The sequence below is a fragment of the Myotis myotis genome, unplaced genomic scaffold (assembly GCF_014108235.1).
Source record: "Myotis myotis isolate mMyoMyo1 unplaced genomic scaffold, mMyoMyo1.p scaffold_m19_p_15, whole genome shotgun sequence".
NCBI lineage: Eukaryota > Metazoa > Chordata > Mammalia > Chiroptera > Vespertilionidae > Myotis > Myotis myotis.
The window spans coordinates 27,124,343-27,143,949 of record NW_023416319.1 but is presented as its reverse complement, the minus strand read 5'-3'; the positions used below and the strand labels follow the sequence as shown (position 1 = coordinate 27,143,949).

Below are 19,607 nucleotides of genomic sequence, written 5' to 3'. Positions count from 1 at the left end.
TGCTATCTTTGGGCAAAGGAGTAATGGGAGTATAAAACGAACAGGGAATGGCTATAATAGTATTATTTTAATTTTAAACAGTGTGCATGCAATTACCTCAAAATAAAATAAGTGAATAAATGGAAGGAAGGAAGAAAAGAAGGAAGATTTAACAAAGCAAATCTACAAATTGTCACACAGTGGAGATCTTCAATGCTCATCTACATAGAAATAATAAAAACATCAAATACGTATATAAAGAGTTAGAAAAAATTATTCTGAGGTAGAAAAATGCATTAGTTTTAATACTGTTCTATATAAATGTGTGATTAAATACACATACAAAAGTAATTAATTAAATCATATAAATATGTTTGATTATTACATCTATATCCCCAAACCATTCCTTGTAAGTTGGCCACAAAAACTGTTCAGTTCTTTGCAGTAGGAAACACGGGAAATATAAACCAAGCATCAAGAGTACATAAAGAAATTTAAAATCCATTTACCTGAATTGTGTTACTTTTCTTCATTAGCCTTCTTTCCAATCTAGGAGAAAATAATAAGTAAATTAAAGTTCTTTCTTCAAGTAATAAGAAAAAAAACCCTAAAATCCAAGGCAGCTATTTTTCACTTCTTGTTCTCTATCCATTGCAAAAAGTAATCTTTCCCACTTCCCAGATAATTTCTGACTGCCATGGTATTCAGACTAAGGTTTACAAGGCAAACCAAAGCAGAAGCAAGCATGTGCCTATAACGCCAATAAAAAATTGCACAGCAAGTACATCTAATAGTATAACATGAGTTTTAAAAGCATGTACTTATGAATTATCTCTCATCCATTCAGGTAAACAACTGCTAATTGACAATATAGAGAAAGATAAAGAAGCAAGAAAGCACATTTTTCAAACTATAAGAATTAAAACTATACGGTGAAAGGGATAGCAACGTGTGTACATTTTCATTTTTACCAGAACACAAGAACAAGTGGAACAACTAGAGTCCATGTACCATACATACATGTATGACCCAAGAGCTCATAGACTTTAACCCACATCACCTTAAAGGCTTAGAAATGCTTCCTCATTTACTTTCATGAAAGACATCTTCAACTAAAAAAGAAATATGACCCTTTGAAAACATGTATGTGAATATTGAGTCATGTGCCATTTAACAACAGGGACACGTTCTGAGATATGCGTCACTTGCAAATGTCACAGGGTGCACTTAGAAAACCTAGGCCATATGGACTGTACTGTAATTGTGTGCACTGTACTTTTATAGGGCTGGCAACACAGTAGGAGTGTTTACACCAGCACCACCACAAACAGGAGTGATTGTGGTGTATCCCTGGCAGCTGGCTTGTCTTTTTGGAAAGCAAGTGTCAGATTTAAGCTTTGATGGCCTGGCCCAGGCCTCCACTTCAGAGAGGCATCCCTTCAAGGGAGGCTATCTCAGATCAACACATTGCAGCCACAGGCCACAGGACTAGATAAAAAACCAGGCCACCTCCTTTGTTTTAGAGATCTTGGATGATTTAGATAACTGACAATTTGAAATACTTGTTTCTTTCTCTTCCTGAGCTTTAACTCCTCCTGTTATGTTTTATTTATTTTTTTAATATATTTATCTTTATTTTTATTCTTTTTTATTGCTTAAAGTATTACAAAGGGTATTACATATGTCTCCGTTTTCCCCCGCCCTTGACAATCCCCTGGCCTCCCCTAACCCCTAGTGTCTTATGTCCATTGGTTATGCTTATATGCATGCATATAAGTCCTTCGGTTGATCTCTTATGCCCCCCATCTGCCCCCCAACCTTCCCGGCCTTCCCACTGCAGTTTGACAGTCTGTTTGAGGCAGCTCTGCCTCTGTATCTATTTTTGTTCATAAGTTTATAATGGTGTTTATTATCCATGAATGAGTGAGATCGTGTGGTATTTTTCCTTCATTGACTGGCTTATTTCACTTAGCATAATGCTCTCCAGTTCCATCCATGCTGTTGCAAATGGTAAGAGTTCCTTCTTTTTTACAGCAGCATAGTATTCCATTGTGTAGATGTACCACAGTTTTCTAATCCATTCATCTACTGATGGGCACTTAGGCTGTTTCCAGATCTTAGCTATGGTGAATTGTGCTGCTATGAACATAGGGGTGCATATATCCTTTCTGATTGGTGTTTCTGGTTTCTTGGGATATATTCCTAGAAGTGGGATCACAGGGTCAAATGGGAGTTCCATTTTTAGTTTTGTGAGGAAACTCCATACTGTCTTCCATAGTGGCTGCACCAGTCTGCATTCCCACCAGCAGTGCACCAGTGTTCCTTTTTCTCCACATCCTCTCCAGCACTTGTCATTTGTTGATTTGTTGATGATAGCCAGTCTGACAGGTGTGAGATGTTACCTCATTGTTGTTTTGATTTGCATCTCTTGGATGATTAGTGACTTTGAGCATGTTTTCATGTCTCTTGGCTTTCTGAATGTCCTCTTCTGAAAGTTGTCTATTTAGATCCTTTGCCCATTTTTTGATTGGATTGTTTATCTTCCTTTTGTTAAGTTGTATGAGTTCCCTATAAATTTTGGAGATTAGGCCCTTATCAGATATGACATTGGCAAATATGTTTTCCCACACAGTGGGCTTTCTTGTTGTTTTGTTGATGGTATCTTTTGCTGTGAGAAGCTTTTTATTTTGATGTAGTTCCATTTGTTCATTTTCTCTTTAGTTTCAAGTGCCCTAGGAGCTGTATCAGTGAAGAAATTGCTTCGGCATATGTCTGAGATTTTGTTGCCTTTGGATTCTTCTAGAAGTTTTATGGTTTCTCATCGTACAATTAAGTCCTTTATCCATTTTGAGTTTATTTTAGTGTATGGTGTAAGTTGGTGGTCTAGTTTCATTTTCTTGCATGTATCTGTCAGATTTTTCCCAAAACCATTTATTGAAGAGACTATCTTGACTCCATTGTATGTTCTTGCCTCCTTTGTCAAATATTAATTGAGCATATTGGTTCGGGCCGATTTCTGGGCTCTCTATTCTATTCCATTGATCTATATGTCTGGTCTTGTGCCAGTCCCAGGCAGTTTTGAGAACAGTGGCTTTGTAATACAGCTTGATATCTGGGATTGAGATCCCACCTACTTTGTTCTTTCTCAGGACTGCTGCAGCTATTTGGGGTCGTTTTTTATTCCAGATGAATTTTTGGAGAGTTCGTTATAGATCTGTGAAATATGCCGTTGGTATTTTAATGGGAAGTGTGTTGAATTTAGAGATTGCTGTGGGTGGTATGGACATTTTAATAATGTTGATTCTACCAATCCATGAACAAAGTATGTTCTTCCATCTGTTTACGTCTTCCTCTACCTCTTTTTTCAACGTCCTGCAGTTTTCTGAGTAGAGGTCTTTTACCTCATTAGTTAAGTTTATTACGAGGTAGCTTAATTTTTTGGGTGCGATGATAAATGGAATTGTTTTTTTAGTCTCTCTTTCTGAAAGTTCACTATTGGTGTATAGAAATGCCTTCGATTTCTTGGGGTTAATTTTGTATCCTCCAAATTCATGTATTAAGTCTAGTAGTTTTTTGATGGAGTCTTTAGGGTTTTGTATGTATAATATCATGTCATCTGCAAATAAGGACAATTTACTTCCTCTTTTCCAATTTGGATGCCTTTTATTTCTTCTTCTTGTCTAAATGCAATGGCTAATACTTCCAGTACTATGTTGAACAGAAGTGGTGAGAGTGGGCATCCCTGTCTTGTTCCTGTTCTTAGGGGAAATGGTGTTAGTTTTTGTCCATTGAGTATGAAGTTGGCTGTGGGCCTGTCATATATGGCTTTTATTATGTTGCGGTATGATCCTTCTATTCCCACCTTATGGAGAGTTTTTATCAAAAATGGGTGTTGGATTTTGTCAAACGCTTTTTCTGCATCAATTGATATGACTATGTGTTTTTTTTCTTTCAATTTGTTTATGTGATGTATCACAATCATTGATTTTCTGATATTGTACCATCCTTGCATCCCTGGGATAAATCCTACTTGGTCATGGTGTATGATCTTTCTGATGTACTGCTGGATCCGACTTGCTAAGATTTTGTTGAGGATTTTGGCATCTATGTTCATGAGGGATATTGGCCTGTAATTCTCTTTCTTTGTGCTGTCTTTACCTGGTTTTGGTATTAGGGTGATGCTGGCTTCATAGAATGAGCTTGGAAGTGTTCCTTCCTCTTGAATTTTTTGTAGTAGTCTGAGGAGGATAGGTTTCAGTTCTTCCTTGAATGTTTGGTAAAATTCCCCTGTGAAGCCGTCTGGTCCTGGGCTTTTGTTTGCTGGAAGCTTTTTGATGACTGCTTCAATTTCTTCCATAGTTATTGGCCTGTTGAGATTTTTAGATTCTTCCTGATTGAGTTTTGGAATGTTGTATTTTTCTAGGAATTTGTCCATTTCCTCCAGGTTGTCTAGTTTGTTGGAGTAGAGTTGTCCATAGTATTTTTTAACAATCATTTGTATTTCTGTGGGGTCTGTTGTTATTTCGCCTCTATCGTTTCTGATTTTGTTTATATGGGTTCTCTCTCTTTGCTTCTTGGTGAGTTTGGCTAGAGGTTTGTCAATCTTGTTTATCCTTTCAAAGAACCAGCTCTTGGTTTCATTGATTTTCTGTTGTTTTTTTTTTTGGTCTCTATGTCATTTATTTCTGCTCTAATCTTTATTATCTCCTTCCTTCTGCTCACTCTGGGGTTTTCCTGTTGCTCTCTTTCTAATTCTTTGAGATGTAGAGTTAGATGACTTACTACCATTTTTTCTTGTTTTTTGAGATAGGCCTGTAGAGCTATAAACTTCCCTCTCAGGACTGCTTTCATTGTGTCCCATAGGTTTTGGATTGTTGTGTTTTCATTGTCATTAGTTTCCAGGATGTTTTTAATTTCTTCTTTGATCTCATTGGTAACCCAATCAATATTTAATAACATGCTATTCAGCCTCCAAGTGTTTGAGTATTTTGGGTTGTTTTTATTGTAGTGTATTTCTAATATGATGCCTTCGTGGTCTGAGAAGATGCTTGGTATGATTTCAATCTTCTTGAATTTGAGGAGACTTTGTTTGTGAACCAATATGTGGTCTAATTTTGAATGTGTCCTATGAGCACTTGAGTAGAACGTATATTCCGTGGCTTTGGGGTGAAGCGTTCTGAAGATGTCAATTAAGTCCATCTGATCTAGTGAGTCATTTAGGATTGCTGTTTCTTTGCTGATTGTTTGTCTAGAGAATTTATCCAGTGATGTCAGTGGTGTATTAAAGTCCCCTACTATGATTGTATTGTTGTCGATCTCTCCTTTGATATCTTCCAATAGTTTTTTTTATGTATTTGGGTGCTCCTGCATTGGGTGCATATATGTTTATCAGGGTTATATCTTCTTGTTGTATTGATCCCTTTAGTATTATGAAGTGGCCTTCCTTATCTCTTGTTATGGCCTTCACTTTGAGGTCTATTTTGTCCGATATAAGTATTGCTACCCCAGCTTTCTTTTCATTTCCATTTGCCTGAAAGATATTTTTCCATCCCTTCACTTTCAGTCTGTGTGAGTCCCTTCTTCTGAGGTGGGTCTCTTGTAGACAGCAAATGTATGGGTCATGTTTTTTTATCCATTCAGCCACTCGATGTCTTTTGGTTGGAGCATTTAGTCCGTTTACGTTTAAAGTTATTATTGAAAGGTACTTGTTTGTAGCCATTTCTTTTTTTGTGTGGCTGTTTTCTTTTTGAGCTTTTTTATTTCTTCTTTTTACACCAGTCCCTTTAGCATTTCTTGCATTGCTGGCTTGGTGGTGATAAACTCCCTTAGCCTTTTTTAGTCTGTGAAGCTTCTTATTTCCCCTTCAATTTTGAATGATAGCCTTGCTGGATAGAGTATTCTTGGATTCAGTCCTTTGCTTTGCATCACTTTGTAAATTTCCGTCCATTCTTTTCTGGCCTGATGTGTTTCTGTTGAGAAATCATTTGATAATTAATGGGAGATCCCTTGTATGTAACTTTCCGTCTCTCTCTTGCAGCCTGTAAGATTCTCTCTTTGTCCCGAGCATTTTCCATGGTAACTATGATGTGTCTTGGTGTGGGTCTTTTCAGGTTCACCTTGTTTGGAACTCTCTGTGCTTGTGTGACTTTTTTCTTCCCCACCTCAGGGAAGTTTTCTGATAGTATTTCTTCGAATAGGTTTTCTAATCCTTGTTCCTCTTTCTGTTGTTCTGGCACCCGTATTACTCGTAGGTTGTTTCATTTCATGTTGTCCCAAAGCTCCCTTAGGCTCTCCTCCTGTCTTTTAATTTTTTTCTCCAATTGCAGTTCAGTTTGGGTGTGTTTTGCTTCCTTGTCTTCTAATTCACTAATTCGGTCCTCCTCTTCTCCTAGTCTACTGTGGATACTTTCAATGGTGTTTTTTATTGCAGCTATATCACTCTTCATTTCTTCTTGGGTCTTACTTAAGTTGTTGATTTTTTCATCTGTTTCTTCTAGCTTCTTGCATATGTTATTGATTTTTTCCTCCATCCGGTTTATGCACTCTAGGACCCTTATTCTGAATTCTTTTTCTGTCATGTTGCATGCCTCTGTATCACTTAGCTGCTTTTATGGCGAGTCCTCTTTTTCTTTCCTTTGGGCGTTTCTTTGTCTACCCATGTTTGATTTCACCGACATATCTAGATGTTGAGTCGTTCAGTGGCTGCTCCCTGGGTAGCAGTGGCTCCTCTGGCTGTGGTTGCTCCTCGAGCGGTTGTGGTAGCAGCTGCTCCTCAGTTGGCAGCAGCTCCTCTGGTGGGTGCTGTTCACAGCTGTGGTGGCTCTTCTGGCTGGTGGGGGGAGGCTTCACGTACAGCTGCTGTTCCTCAGACAGAGGATGTGGTGATCAGAAGGCTGCTGTTGCTTGGATCTGCTGCGTTGATTTAAAGGCCCAAAATACAACACAACAAGGCACAACGTACCAGACACTGAACACAAATGTATTCACGATATTAATAACCCCAAATAAAGGTGACCACCCGAGTTAAGAGAATTAGGGGATAAGGAAGGAGGAAGAGAAAAAGATAAAAAAGATAAAAAAGGAGTGCAAAAATGAAATTGGAAAAAAGGAAGGGGGGAAAAAGAGCAAAAAGAGAGAATGAAGTAGAAGAGGGGAAGAGACTATTTATATGAGAAGAAAACTCCAATAGAACCGCCACTAATCCCAACAAATTCCAGCAACAGATCCCTGGAGATGAATGCACACTACAAACAACCAATAATATCAAGTGAGGCAAGTAAAACAGAAGCACAAAAGTAACTGGGGAGGGGGGGGCGGGAGAAGGGGGGGACCAGCAGAAAAAGAAAAAGAAAAATAACCTTACAACCAATCCTAAAAAACAACAACAACAACAATATACTCAACAATCAAGCAAACAACAACAAAACAATAGAAAGATAAAAGAAAAAAACTTCTGGATAGTGAAGAAAGATAAGGGAGAGGTGTATAAGGATTTAGAGCAGTGGACTGGAAATAGAATATATAAGTAGAGTGAAATTTTGACAGGGGGTAAAAAGAAGGAATAGGGAAAATCTAAAGCAGGAATAGGGTAAGAGAAACAGGACAACAAAAGGGGAAAAGTGAGGAAGAGGGTTTTATCATAGAGGTAAAATTGAGGTAGAGAAAAATGATGCTAAAGGATCAATGAAATGCCGAAACCGGTTTGGCTCAGTGGATAGAGCATTGGCCTGCGGACTGAAGGGTCCCTGGTTCAATTCCGGCCGAGGGCATGTACCTGGGTTGCAGGCACATCCCCAGTGGGAGATGTGCAGGAGGCAGCTGATTGATGTTTCTCTCTCATCGATGTTTCTAACTCTATCTCTCTCCCTTCCTTTCTTTGAAAAATCAATAAAATATATTTTTTAAAAAAATAAATAAATAAAAATAAAGGATCAATGAAAATAGAATGTAGAACACTAATCCCAAAATAAAATAAAGAGGAAATAAAATGACACTTTAAAAAATGGTAAAATGGTAGCAGTAATAATACTGGTTAAAAATAAAAATGTAGTAATTAAAAGGGTAAAATCAGGTGATGAAAAAAGAAAAAAATTGGTTTCTTAGTTAAAAGGTGAAAAAAGAATAAAAATAAATAAATAAAAATTTGCAGTAGTGAAGGTCCTTCGGTTCTTCTACTCTTCAGTCTGGCTCGCCTTAGTCCTGCCAGGTATTCAGGAGAGTGTTGAATTTCCCTGCGATACACTGTTCCTCGGTGTTGTAAACCACAGTCCAGATTTTAACGCAGGCTGTATTTGTGTCCCAGACTGCCTTAATTTGTGTTTACCTAAGAATCAGTTTGTGGCTCAGCCTCTGGGTGGCAGTGTTTCTGGATTGGCCTCTGAGGCTATACGGCCTCTCTATCCAGTAGCTAGGGTTTATTTTCTCTATTGCACTTAAAACTGGTTTGGGGAAGTCCACTGCCCAGAGCTGGTTCTTTCATTGTTACCCTGCTCTGTGTTGTTGCTGGGACTGAAAGTCCCTCTATAGGCCAGACCCTGTTAACTCCCAGGGACTAATCAGATTATTTTAATCCTTCATCTTGTTCAGGGTGGAATCGGGGTGTGGCTGTGCTCCTTGCCTGAGGGCTGGGGGGAGGAATCCTAACCTCCGGAGAGAATGGCTGCCCTAGTCCTGGCCTCAGGGGTGACTCAGCACTCAATTTGCTGCCACCTCTCCTGGCCCCCCTCCTCTCCTCAGCCTCTCCCCAGATTCCACTCGTCCGCACCTTCTCCCTCTCTTGAGCACAGGTGAGTGTCTGTATCCGAAATGTCCTATGAACAGGATTCAGTGAAAACAAACAAACAAACGCCGGCTGCGGAAACAGGGAAGGCTGAGTCTCTGTAAGCTCCTCTCTTACCAGCACTGCATGGTCTGGTCAGCTCTTCAGGCTGCCCCTTTTAGGCTTAGTCCTCCGTAATTACAGAACCCAGATCTCAAATCCCCCGGCGCCAACAATCCCACGGATCTCCTTTCCCCAGTCAGGGGCTGTGCCTGTCCCAAGAGACGCAGCTGTCTGCCACGCAGTCTCCCTCTGACTCTCTGGGCTCAGAGGTCTGGCAAACTTTCCTGCCCAGATCCCTGGTTTTTTACCTTTCCAGGGGAGCTCTGCCCTTCCCGGCTGTAAACTGTCTCACCAGCTGAGTAATTTCACCAATTCTGGGTGGGTGTTATTAGTTTCAGCTGCTTGCTCCATTTGCTCCGGGACAAGACCTGGGACACATCTGCCTATACTGCCGCCATCTTGAATCTCTCCCTGTTATGTTTTAGATTGACCAGTAAAGAGGGAGCTATGAAACCCCAGACCCCATCCTCCTGCCTCAATAAAAGCAGAACCTCAAGCCCAAGTACTCTCTCTAACCTCAACATGGCTGTGTACCCCCTGGGGGGCTTTGTGGCTCCAGGGCTCAAGTAAGAAACACTTTTTTCTCAATGTTTCCTAATGGTTATTGCCAAAGGGTGTCTTGCAATGTAATAACCACAAGGGTCAGTTCAGTTGTAACCCTGGTTTAGGAAGGGGGCTGTCAGGGGGAAGCTCACTGGGCCCAAGGGAGTGCCCTCAGGCATTTGTAGAGATTGCTAATACACTGAGATGGCACAAAACAGTAATTTTCCTAAAACATTAGAATGGTTACCACCACACTGGGCAAAAGGAATCCCCCTCCATTATAATCTTATGAGACCACCATCCTATACACAGTCCACCTGAAATGTGTTATGCAGCATGTGACTGTATTTGTAAAATATATATGTGAATTATGATATCTGCAGAAACAGTAGTTCCCTTAAAAATTATGAAACATTTGTATTAATGGATGTATTACAGACAGACAGAAAAACATAGAAACCTTGGCTGGCTTCCTTAATTTCCTAAAGTGAACACATATGTGTGACCACCACTGTTCCCCAAAGGACACCACTGCCCTGACTCTAATACCACACACTAGTTTTGCCTGTAGAAAAAGGCATTATTTTTCAGGGATCTCTCTGACAGTCTAAGAGTCCCAATATCTGGACCCAAATAAAATGCTTTAGGGAGAGAGAAGCAGGTAGTCACTGAGTAGAAGGGGATGTTATTTCAGAAAGATGTGGATGTGTCTTAGGAAGGTGCTTTGTCTGGTTAGATGGTTGAGGTCAACCTGCAAGTTTTCCAGAGACTGTAGGATAGAGAAGCTGGTTTGTGCTATAAATAGAAGGGGAAGGTGTGTCCAGGATGAATGTACTGCTGAGGGTGAGATGGGGGAAGGGGAGCAGAGGGAAGAGGGGAGGAGGTCAGACAGAGTTTGGACCTCCTTCCTGTAGGTACAAAAACACATATAAAATAAAGATAATAACCAAGCCAATATGTGCTGGAAGCTAAACTAAGTTACTGGTGCATCATCATCTCATTTGATCTCCCAACTGCTATAAAGTCCACAGACAGATATGGAGATTAAGTTTCAAAACTTAAGTATGGAACCCAAAGTTCAACAGTGAGTAGAGGAGGCAACCCTGCTCCTCTTTTCAGCTTCTATGTAGGATGAGAGACACCAAAAACAAAAAGGAAAATGTTCACAGAAAAGAGGCCATTGTACTTAGATACAGAATATACTGACTGTATTGTTCCCACCAATGAATGATTTAAAGGAAAAGAACCAAGTAATGCAGGGTCCACAAAGTGTCCTGAATTAGCAAAAAATGGAAGGTTTTGTCACTTGTATCTTATCTTTCTGTAGCTCAAAGGAAACAGTTAAAAGAAATCCTTACCCTTCACAAGGTCTGATTTTCTGACATGTTAACTTGTTTCATTGCTCTGTATGCTTTCACACTGCAGTGGGGGAAATCAAAAGAACATGATGTCCCTCAGAGAAAGTCACAGATGCAGAGGAGGAAAATTAAACAGAAAATCATTGAGGAACCTATGATAATGCCACCTTCAAATGGCATGCCAACCTGCAAAAATAGTTAATTCTATCATTAATGCTTTCCAAAAGCAGGGGCCAAAATGAGAATACAGTTAAAAAAGAGAACTTTCCATACTGCTACTTGAGAGGGAGAGGAAATAAAATATCTGAGTAAGTTGACATAAGACTGTATCTGATGTACCAACTAAAAGGCATGTGGCTAAAAGGCCTTCCTGCATCCTCATTATTACATCAAAAATAATATGTCCATGGCAATAGCTATTATGGTCAGATAGCATGAAATTCTTTACATTTAATCCCACCAAACCCTGCAAAGGAAGTAGGGTTAGTATCCCCAACTTCTCAAATGCAGACATTTGGCCCAAAGAAGTTACATAACTTGTCCAAAGTTGCAAAATTGTCCAAGGTCAAAAACTTATCCAATTCACATTGTGAGGAAGTAGAAAAGGTTTCCAAATCATGCCTGTTGGATAGCAAAGGGAGAGTCCTGGCTTACTGATGAAAGCAACCAAATTTCCTTTCAAGTCCAAATCACATAATGATTCTTTTACTATTTTCTGGTTTCAAGTTGCTTTTGTTAAGTCCTGGGTAAAGGATATTGACACTCTTCCCCCAGTGAGATGGGGAAGTGTCTTGTTCGCCAGAGACTTGAGGACAGGAAACCAAAACAGGTCTGGATGGACTCTGCATAGATTAGATAACTGCTAATGAGATGTCTTTACACTGTCCACCTGGAAGGCGCAATAAAAGCGGCAGGTTGAATTTTAGTGGACACAAGCTGTGAAGATGCAATAGGAGTTCCTTCTAGGACTAGTTAACGAGCAACTTAACTATGCTATCCTTGTAAGTAAAGTATCTACAGGAAAAAAATATGCAAATTACACTTGTAAGGTTATGGCTCTAAACATTCAATTAAATCTGAATACAGTAAGGCAAGAATCTTTGTAGCATTAACCCAATGACAATCAGAAGAATATTAGGGGAAGTGAGGGTACCTTTCCCTTATTCACAAGCATTCTGGTATAGCAATACTCAAACTCCGATGTGTTCACTGCCAGTGGCTTCCTCTCCAGAAAAACTACACTGATATAGATGTTCAAAGAGTAGAAAGGAATGAGCATAAGAAGCGAGGCTGCCCTAACTGGTTTGGCTCAGTGGATAGAGCGTCGGCCTGTGGACTCAAGGGTCCCAGGTTCGATTCCGGTCAAGGGCATGTACCTTGGTTGCGGGCACATACCCAGTGGGGAGTGTGCAGGAGGCAGCTGATCTATGTTTCTAATTCTATATCCCTCTCCTATACCTCTCCCTTCTTCTCTGTAAAAAAAATCAATAAAATATATTTTAAAAAAAGAAGAAGCGAGGCTCAGGAATGGAAGATTGAAGGGAAGATTGAAGTTGAAATAATTCTGCAAGGCCTGGCAAACTCCCGCTTCACAAGTTTGTACTTGTATGGCCAGTCCTTTCAAAGCTTGTTATTTCCTCCTAGACCAGGGAGGGCAGTGATTTCACATTGGGGACCCACCTGATTGAGTGAGTGGCTGTTCAGAAAACACCCCTGGGAGACAAAGCTGAAATCAACTGCTATGTCTACCACGCAAACATAACACAGAAATCACAGCAGGGCCCTGGACGGTGTGGCTCAGTTGGATGAGCATTGTCCGATGCACCAAAAGGTCTTCATTTCGATTCCCAGTCAGGGCACATGCCCAGGTTGTGGGCTCCATCCCCAGTAGAGGGCATGCAGGAGGCAGCTGATCGATGTCCTTCTCTCACATCAATGTTCCTCTCTCTCCCTTTCACTTCATCTCTCTCCCTAAAATAAATAAAAACAGATTTTTTTAAAAAGAAAAAGAAGAGAAATCACAGCAGGCATGCTTCATTTTTGGCAGCCCTCTCCCAAATTCTAAATATAATTTGGTTGTTTCTTCTCAGGGGAAAGATGGTATGTAATTAGACATGAATAATTTAGAGACCAATAACAGCACAAGATAAATTTAATTATATTTTTCTATTTCTATTTTATTTTTTCTATTAAAATGTTACTTTATTAGAAGAGTAAAAACCGTGGAAGACTTTCTCATTCTCACTCATAAACAACATGTTAAGCAAATGAATTTTTAATTTAAGAGAATACACAATCCAAAGTACTACAAAGTTAGTGCTTTTTCCCTCTCTACCGCTCAAATAAACACAGTTTAAGTGAGCCTCTTCTTTCTTCTGCTTGGAGAAGAACCTTCACCATCACTCAGGATGAAAGATTCAAATACAGTTGAAAGGCCTCAGACAACACATGTCTAGCTTATAAGTGCTTAAAAACAAAAACAGCCCATGCCCTAGCCATGCTCAGTGGATTGAGCATCGGCCTGTGAACTCAAGGGTCCCGGGTTCGATTCCAGTCAAGGGCACATGCCCGGGTTGCAGGCTCAATTCCCAGTAGGGGGCATGCAGGAGGCAGCCAATCAATGATTCTCTCTCATCATTGATGTTTCTATTTCTCTCTCTCTTTCCTCTCTGAAATCAATAAAAAATATATTAAAAACAAAAACAAACAGAAACAGGCCAAACCACATCACCAAACCAAAACTTAGTAACTAACCTAGCTTCAGCCTGCCTTAGGAGTGGCATTTTACTTTCTATTTATTTTTTTAAATAATTATTTACAGTTGGAAGTATTACATGTGTCCCCTTTATTTCCTGATCAACCAACGAAGGTGATCTGTCTGATAACCCCCCTGCCTTCCCTAAGGGAATGTGTCCTTGTCTGAAATAATCCACACTTGCAACTTCTTAGTCCCACCCTCTTTCTGGCTATAGAAACCTTCCATTTTGTATGACTCATCTGATTTCCTCAGTTGAATTTTGTTTTTCAACAGGTGACTGAAAGGTGCAGTCTCCTATGGAAAGCTAATGCTGAAGACCCGAGTGTGACCTCAAAGCAAACATTTATTGGTTGGGGCGTATAAAGAGTGGCTTCCCATTAGGAGCTCTCAGTTAGGCAAGGAGAAAAACGTGTAAACCAGTATTTACATTTCTATGTGGTAACTAATACCACTGAGGTAAGTATCAACATCGCGCAGGAGCACTCCCAGGCAGGGCCAGGCACAGTTCCCAGGCATTTTATGTAGCTCATTTTAATCCTGAAAACAAGCATGTGAAACATCAAAATGCCTTCTCCTTTTTACTGATGGGAAATAGCATGTTTGGGCACAAAAAAGAGTTTTCCAAACCAAAAAGGTATTTTTTATTCTAATTAAATCATCAGATACCCCACTCCTACCTTAAAATATAAATCTTAACCCATATTTTCCCTTTTACAGGCTGCCCAGAAGACGCTCAGTTTCCCAAAACTTTTACTGGGAAATCCACCAGTGGAAGAAATAACTTTCTAACTATTGATGTGCTAATCTAATCTTCTTCATATGTCATTGATCACAGCTCCTTGAGGGCAAGAGCCACACTTTATCTGCACCTATAATGACCTCACTACCTAGGACAGGAGTTGGAAAGCACCTAACAAAACCCCATTCACGTTTGTTACCAATTATATCAAATCAAGTTTCTTAGTTCAGCCCAGTCAAGTCATCTGGTTCATTCACCTTAACTTTCCACACTTAGTCATTATTTTCAAAATTGGATTACCACCCAGTCTCAAAAGATGTATTCATTGCTAAATGTTTGCTCCTGCAATTCCCTATAATGTCCTTCCCCTAACCCTGCTCTAATCCATGTGTATCACCTGATTTAGAAACAACAATGGAAATATATTTGCAATGATGGAGGAATTGTCCACATGCTCTTTTTTGACTTAATAAAAACTTTTTTTCTCTAAATATCATAGATGGATCCAATAAATTCTGGCTTAGTAATTATCTCCACATAATATATGATTATAGTGTAGCTTCCATTAAAACCATCTTTACACAGTCTTATGCCACTATCCAAATTTTTTAACTAAGATCAAAACCTTTTAATCCTTTAAAACATTTCTCTAAAGTATATCTAATCTCCTATAGTCCAAGTAGCCTCCCTTTGAAACAGTCACACTATCTCTCAACTCATCTTATAAGCACAGACTTCATCATATCCCAAACAGTGTGTACTGCTCAGCAATTTAATAAATACTTTAAAAACTAATCTAAATGCCTTGCCTTTTGAACCTGGATTCTTTTTCAATATGAGAAGAATAAATATTTAATAAAATTAAAGGAACTAAGAACAATAAGAACTTTCTAGCTTCCTTTTTTAAATACTTTGAAGTAATTTATAGCTTCAAAAGAAAATTCAGCATGAATTGTAAAACCAAGCTACCATAATAAACTTTGCAAGTCACAAAAGCTGCCTTTTGTTTTCCTAAATGAGGCAACATTTAGCTGGCTAATAAGAATGTAAGATGGGCACATAAAAAAAAAAAAAAAAAAAAAAAAAAAAAAGAGAGAATGTAAGATGAGCTATAAGGAAATCCCAAATTTATTCCAATATAGAAACAAATTAAATACAGTCCCAGAGCAGATTATGGGAAATGTTTTTAACGGCGAATCAACTAATTTATTGTAATAGACATAAATCAGGGTTTCTGTTCACCACTCCTTTTTCTGAGGGATCTGCCATGCCCTCAGGCTCAGTTGTCATCTTCTGTATCACCTGCTATAGCTCCACCCACACAGCCACAGCTGGGCCTGGAAGAACACCTGACCAAGAGGCAGACGTTCATAGGCTGGCCAGGAGCCTGTGACTTGTGTTTACAGGCAAAGAGATGGGGTCAGCCAATCAGATTCTCTGCCTCAAGAACTGGAATCAAGAAGCCTACAAGAAGCTGCCAGTTAGATCTTAGGGTAGAGCAACCTTCATGGGCCATGTCTGGCATAGAAAGTGAGAACTGAACCCACACCAGTTCCTGAGATCCTCACACCTACCTCCTCATCACCAACCGAGTTCCCCTGCCTTTCTGGAGTGAGACTGGCCTGGTTTTTTCAACCAAAAAAAAAAAAAAAAAAAAAAGGAAAAGAAAAAAAGAAACAGAGATCATCATAGCAACTTAAGTTACTTTTTTATGTAACCACCTATTACTAACATGGTTAGAATAAAGCCACCTTGTTCCTTAGACTAAATGGAAGAAACAACTTGTACCACTTAAGAAATCTGAGGTCAAATGTTAAAAGAAATGCAGTTTTATTATTTTCTACTTCCTCACTCTTCTGGACTCTAGGTTTCTCACCTATACAATGAGGTCAGTTTATGAGAAGGTCTCTGGGTTGTTTTCCATGGCTTACAATCCTAGTACAGGATTATTTATACATGCTTTTTGAATACTTCTTGTTTGATAAATTATTTCATAAGATTAGAACTATACATACTATTTCATAATCATTTTCATGTCACAATATATGAACATGTTTCCAGGCTATTGAACTATTAAATATTCTTCTATATCTTTGCCCCTTTTCTTTTTTTGAGAGATGCCAGATTCACTGCTTTGTCAAGAATTAGGGTTTTTCCCTCCCATTTCTAATAACATTTATTTTCTTATAAGAGTTACTTTGGTTCACTATAAAGTTCTGAAAAACATAGTAACACCTCACCAAATTGAGAACATATATGCATACTATTTTGAAACTTGTTTTCATTCAAATCGCATCCTAAACACTTTCCTATCTCCTTAAATGTACTTCTGGGGTTATTTCCTGATTTTTTATGTATTTTTTATTGATTTCAGAGAAGAAGAGAGAGGGAGGAAAAGATAGAAACATCAATGATGAGAGAGAATCACTGATACACTGCCTCTTACACACCCCATACTGGGGATTGAGCGTGCAACCCAGGTATATGCCCTGACCGGGAATCAAACCATGACCTCCTAGTTCATAGGTCGATGCTCAACCACTGAGTCATGCTGGCTGGGCATTTCCTGATTTTAAAACAAGAGTTCCCAGAACACAATTTCACATGTTTGTCTGGAATCAAGGTCGTCATTAAGAACACTGATAACTGCAATACACTATAGCTATGGATGCAAAAGGTATGTACACAAATTGGGATGAACAACCCCAGGAGATACCCGAAATCTGTTCTGTTTTATTAATTTTATTTTTTTAAAAGAGTTCTGCATATTCAAGCTTTTTAATGAGTGGTCTCTCCCTCATGAAAAATAAAAGAGACAAACAGCTCTAAATGAATCTAATGTCTGCACAGTGAGTTATTAACTCAGATTTGTCCCAAGTTACATTCCCAGTCTCTATATAATAAGAATAAAAAGAAGGAGATGGGAAAGCACAAGAAGGAGAATTATTTTCCTACTACTATGACTTGGGTGATTTCAAAACAACCTCTATTTCTGAATCACTAATGGAAACCTATGTCAACAATTTAAATGAACTTTTCTTTCCCACAATTAGTATAAAATACATATCCTTCAACACATCCAAATTTGTACAAGGGTATTTGGAGAAGGTTTGGTCCAACACCTGCAAATTCTCCCCCATCATTCATCAGAAGCCATTTCTGCACTGGTCATAGTTTCCTCAAGCTCTGAGGCTTAACTGATTAACCACAATCCAAATTTGAGGTCCAAGCAATTCTGTGAGGTTAAAGATGCCTTTTTAAAAAGATATAATCATCTAATGACCTTCTCTACATAATAAATCAACTTTATCAAATCTGTTCTGAAAAAAAATCTGTTCCATAAAACAAAACAAAACAATCTGTTCCATAAAACATTTCATATTCTATATGCATCCAATTAAACAAACGAGGTGGTACTGTCGGGTAAAGAGAGGGTATGTTTACCAGGACTATTCTCTGACCTTGTCCCTGTAAAGTGGACATTACAGTTGTCTGGTTCCCTAAGTAATCAAGTCATTTTTCAAGATATCTTTTATTGAAAAAGTATGGAAGCAGCACCATAAAGAACACGCAAAATCTAGATCCAATTCATCCAAAGAACTTAAAACTGTATCTGCCAATTGACAGGGATTGAAGAAGTTTTCTGAACAAGTGAATGTTCTCAAACAATAACATTTTTTATTCACCAAAAATTCTTTCCCTCTACAGGAACCACCAGAATTAGTCTAGATGAGACTATTTGACCTGCCTCTTATTCATCTTAAAAAGTGGGAGAGCTACACAAACACCTGCGAGGGGAAGACTGACAGGCCTCACCCTAAGTGTCCTGTTCTGTCAGCATTTTAAAAAGTTCGAAATATCTTTTCCAAAATAGCCACAAACTTGTCCTGCAGTTCCATAGTGTGCTGTTTCCATTCAATTACATTAACTCTCCAAATGGCTCCCTTTGAAAGGTCAAAATCACTCATTAGAAAATAAACACAGCTCAGTCAAATACATTTGCCTGCAGCAAACTAGTAACGCAAAGAAATGGCTCCCACCTCAGTAGGGGCTAAATCTAGTCCTGCTGATTTATTTTTTGACTTTCAGAAAGTCTTTTCCCCCATCTCTGTGACGCTCGGTGGGTAGAAGGGGTGTGTGTGTGTGTCGTGCACACGCGTGTTTAATCCATAAAACAGGGATCTGGGTGGGATGTTCTCTGTCAGCTGTGATTCTATATTCAAATGATTTGCATTTACAATTATTCTAATTATTCTAACTATTCCAAATTATGAGCAAGAGTCAAGTTTGATTACTGTTGATTAAAAAATTCCCATGGGAGGCAATGTAATATAATGGTCAGAGATAAGTATGAAATTAAGAAATGTAAATATGACACCTGGTAGAAGACATTAGAAATATGTGGGACATTTTGGATGGCACAGTCATTGGGGTCTTAATTGACAGTTAGTGGGTGGGTACCAGGGAAGCTAAATGTCTTAAAATATGTAGAGCAGGCCCACACATAAGGTCCTGCCTTAGATAACTACTGTGAGCAACACTGAAGAATCTGGATTTCAGACTATGAGGCTTCTCATTAGCAGTGTGACTTTTAATGACCTATGGTTAGAGGTCATTTAATTCTGAGCCTCAACTCCTCAGAGGAACTTACAAACTGTGGGCCTGTGTGTTCAACTATCCTCTTCCGTTTCCTTATCCATACAACTCAGGCAAAAAAAAAAAAGTTGCAGGGTTTTGATGAGTAGTGGCTCTATGCAAATTAGCAACTGTTATTACCTATCGGAGGAAGTTATTAATAGGTGCTCACTGGGTGCTCCCATATTATAGAAGTTAGATACATACTTTCAAAAGCTCAGTAACTATACCCATCGCGGATCACCACTGACAAGAACAATTCGTTAAAAGGAGTAGAGCCTATTCATTGGTGATACTGTGATATTTTAGCAAATTGTCTTTCAAACAAATCTGTAGGCTAGTATTTTGTGTTTTTTAATTTAAAATAAGACATACTAATTGATCGACCAATGAGGTACAGTATACACAGATTTCCAGGTTTGTCCCAAAATTTAATTGTAGTAATTATAATATGATTAACAGTCTAGAGAATGAAATGGCAAAGCCCAGGTTCCAAACGCCAGGTTAAATACTAAAACATCTAAACAAAAACAAAAACTCACTACAAGTTTCTTTAAACATCTTCAGATCTTCCTAAGATTTAACTTTAGAAAGGTGATGAAAAACAGAAATTTGCAGAAATATATCTGCAAATGAATAAGAAGTTTAAGCACACCCCCTCAGGGAGGTTAACATGCACAAAGCTGGCAGAAAAATATCCCACGAACTGGTGAC

General features: G+C 38.9%; 1 protein-coding gene across 12 annotated transcripts in view; it reads right to left on the bottom strand.

The window, feature by feature from the left end:
* Window positions 1–19,607, bottom strand: part of SGMS1 (sphingomyelin synthase 1) — a 262,876-nt gene that overhangs the window by 113,206 nt on the left and 130,063 nt on the right. For 11 of the 12 annotated variants that reach the window (XM_036336722.1, XM_036336729.1, XM_036336724.1 and 8 more), the window contains one exon: window positions 489–528. The gene's annotated coding sequence lies outside the window, so the exon portion shown is untranslated. Of the gene's footprint in view, window positions 1–488; window positions 529–10,761; window positions 10,781–19,607 lie in introns of those variants that run through there. The other variant, XM_036336728.1, reaches the window with a different exon arrangement.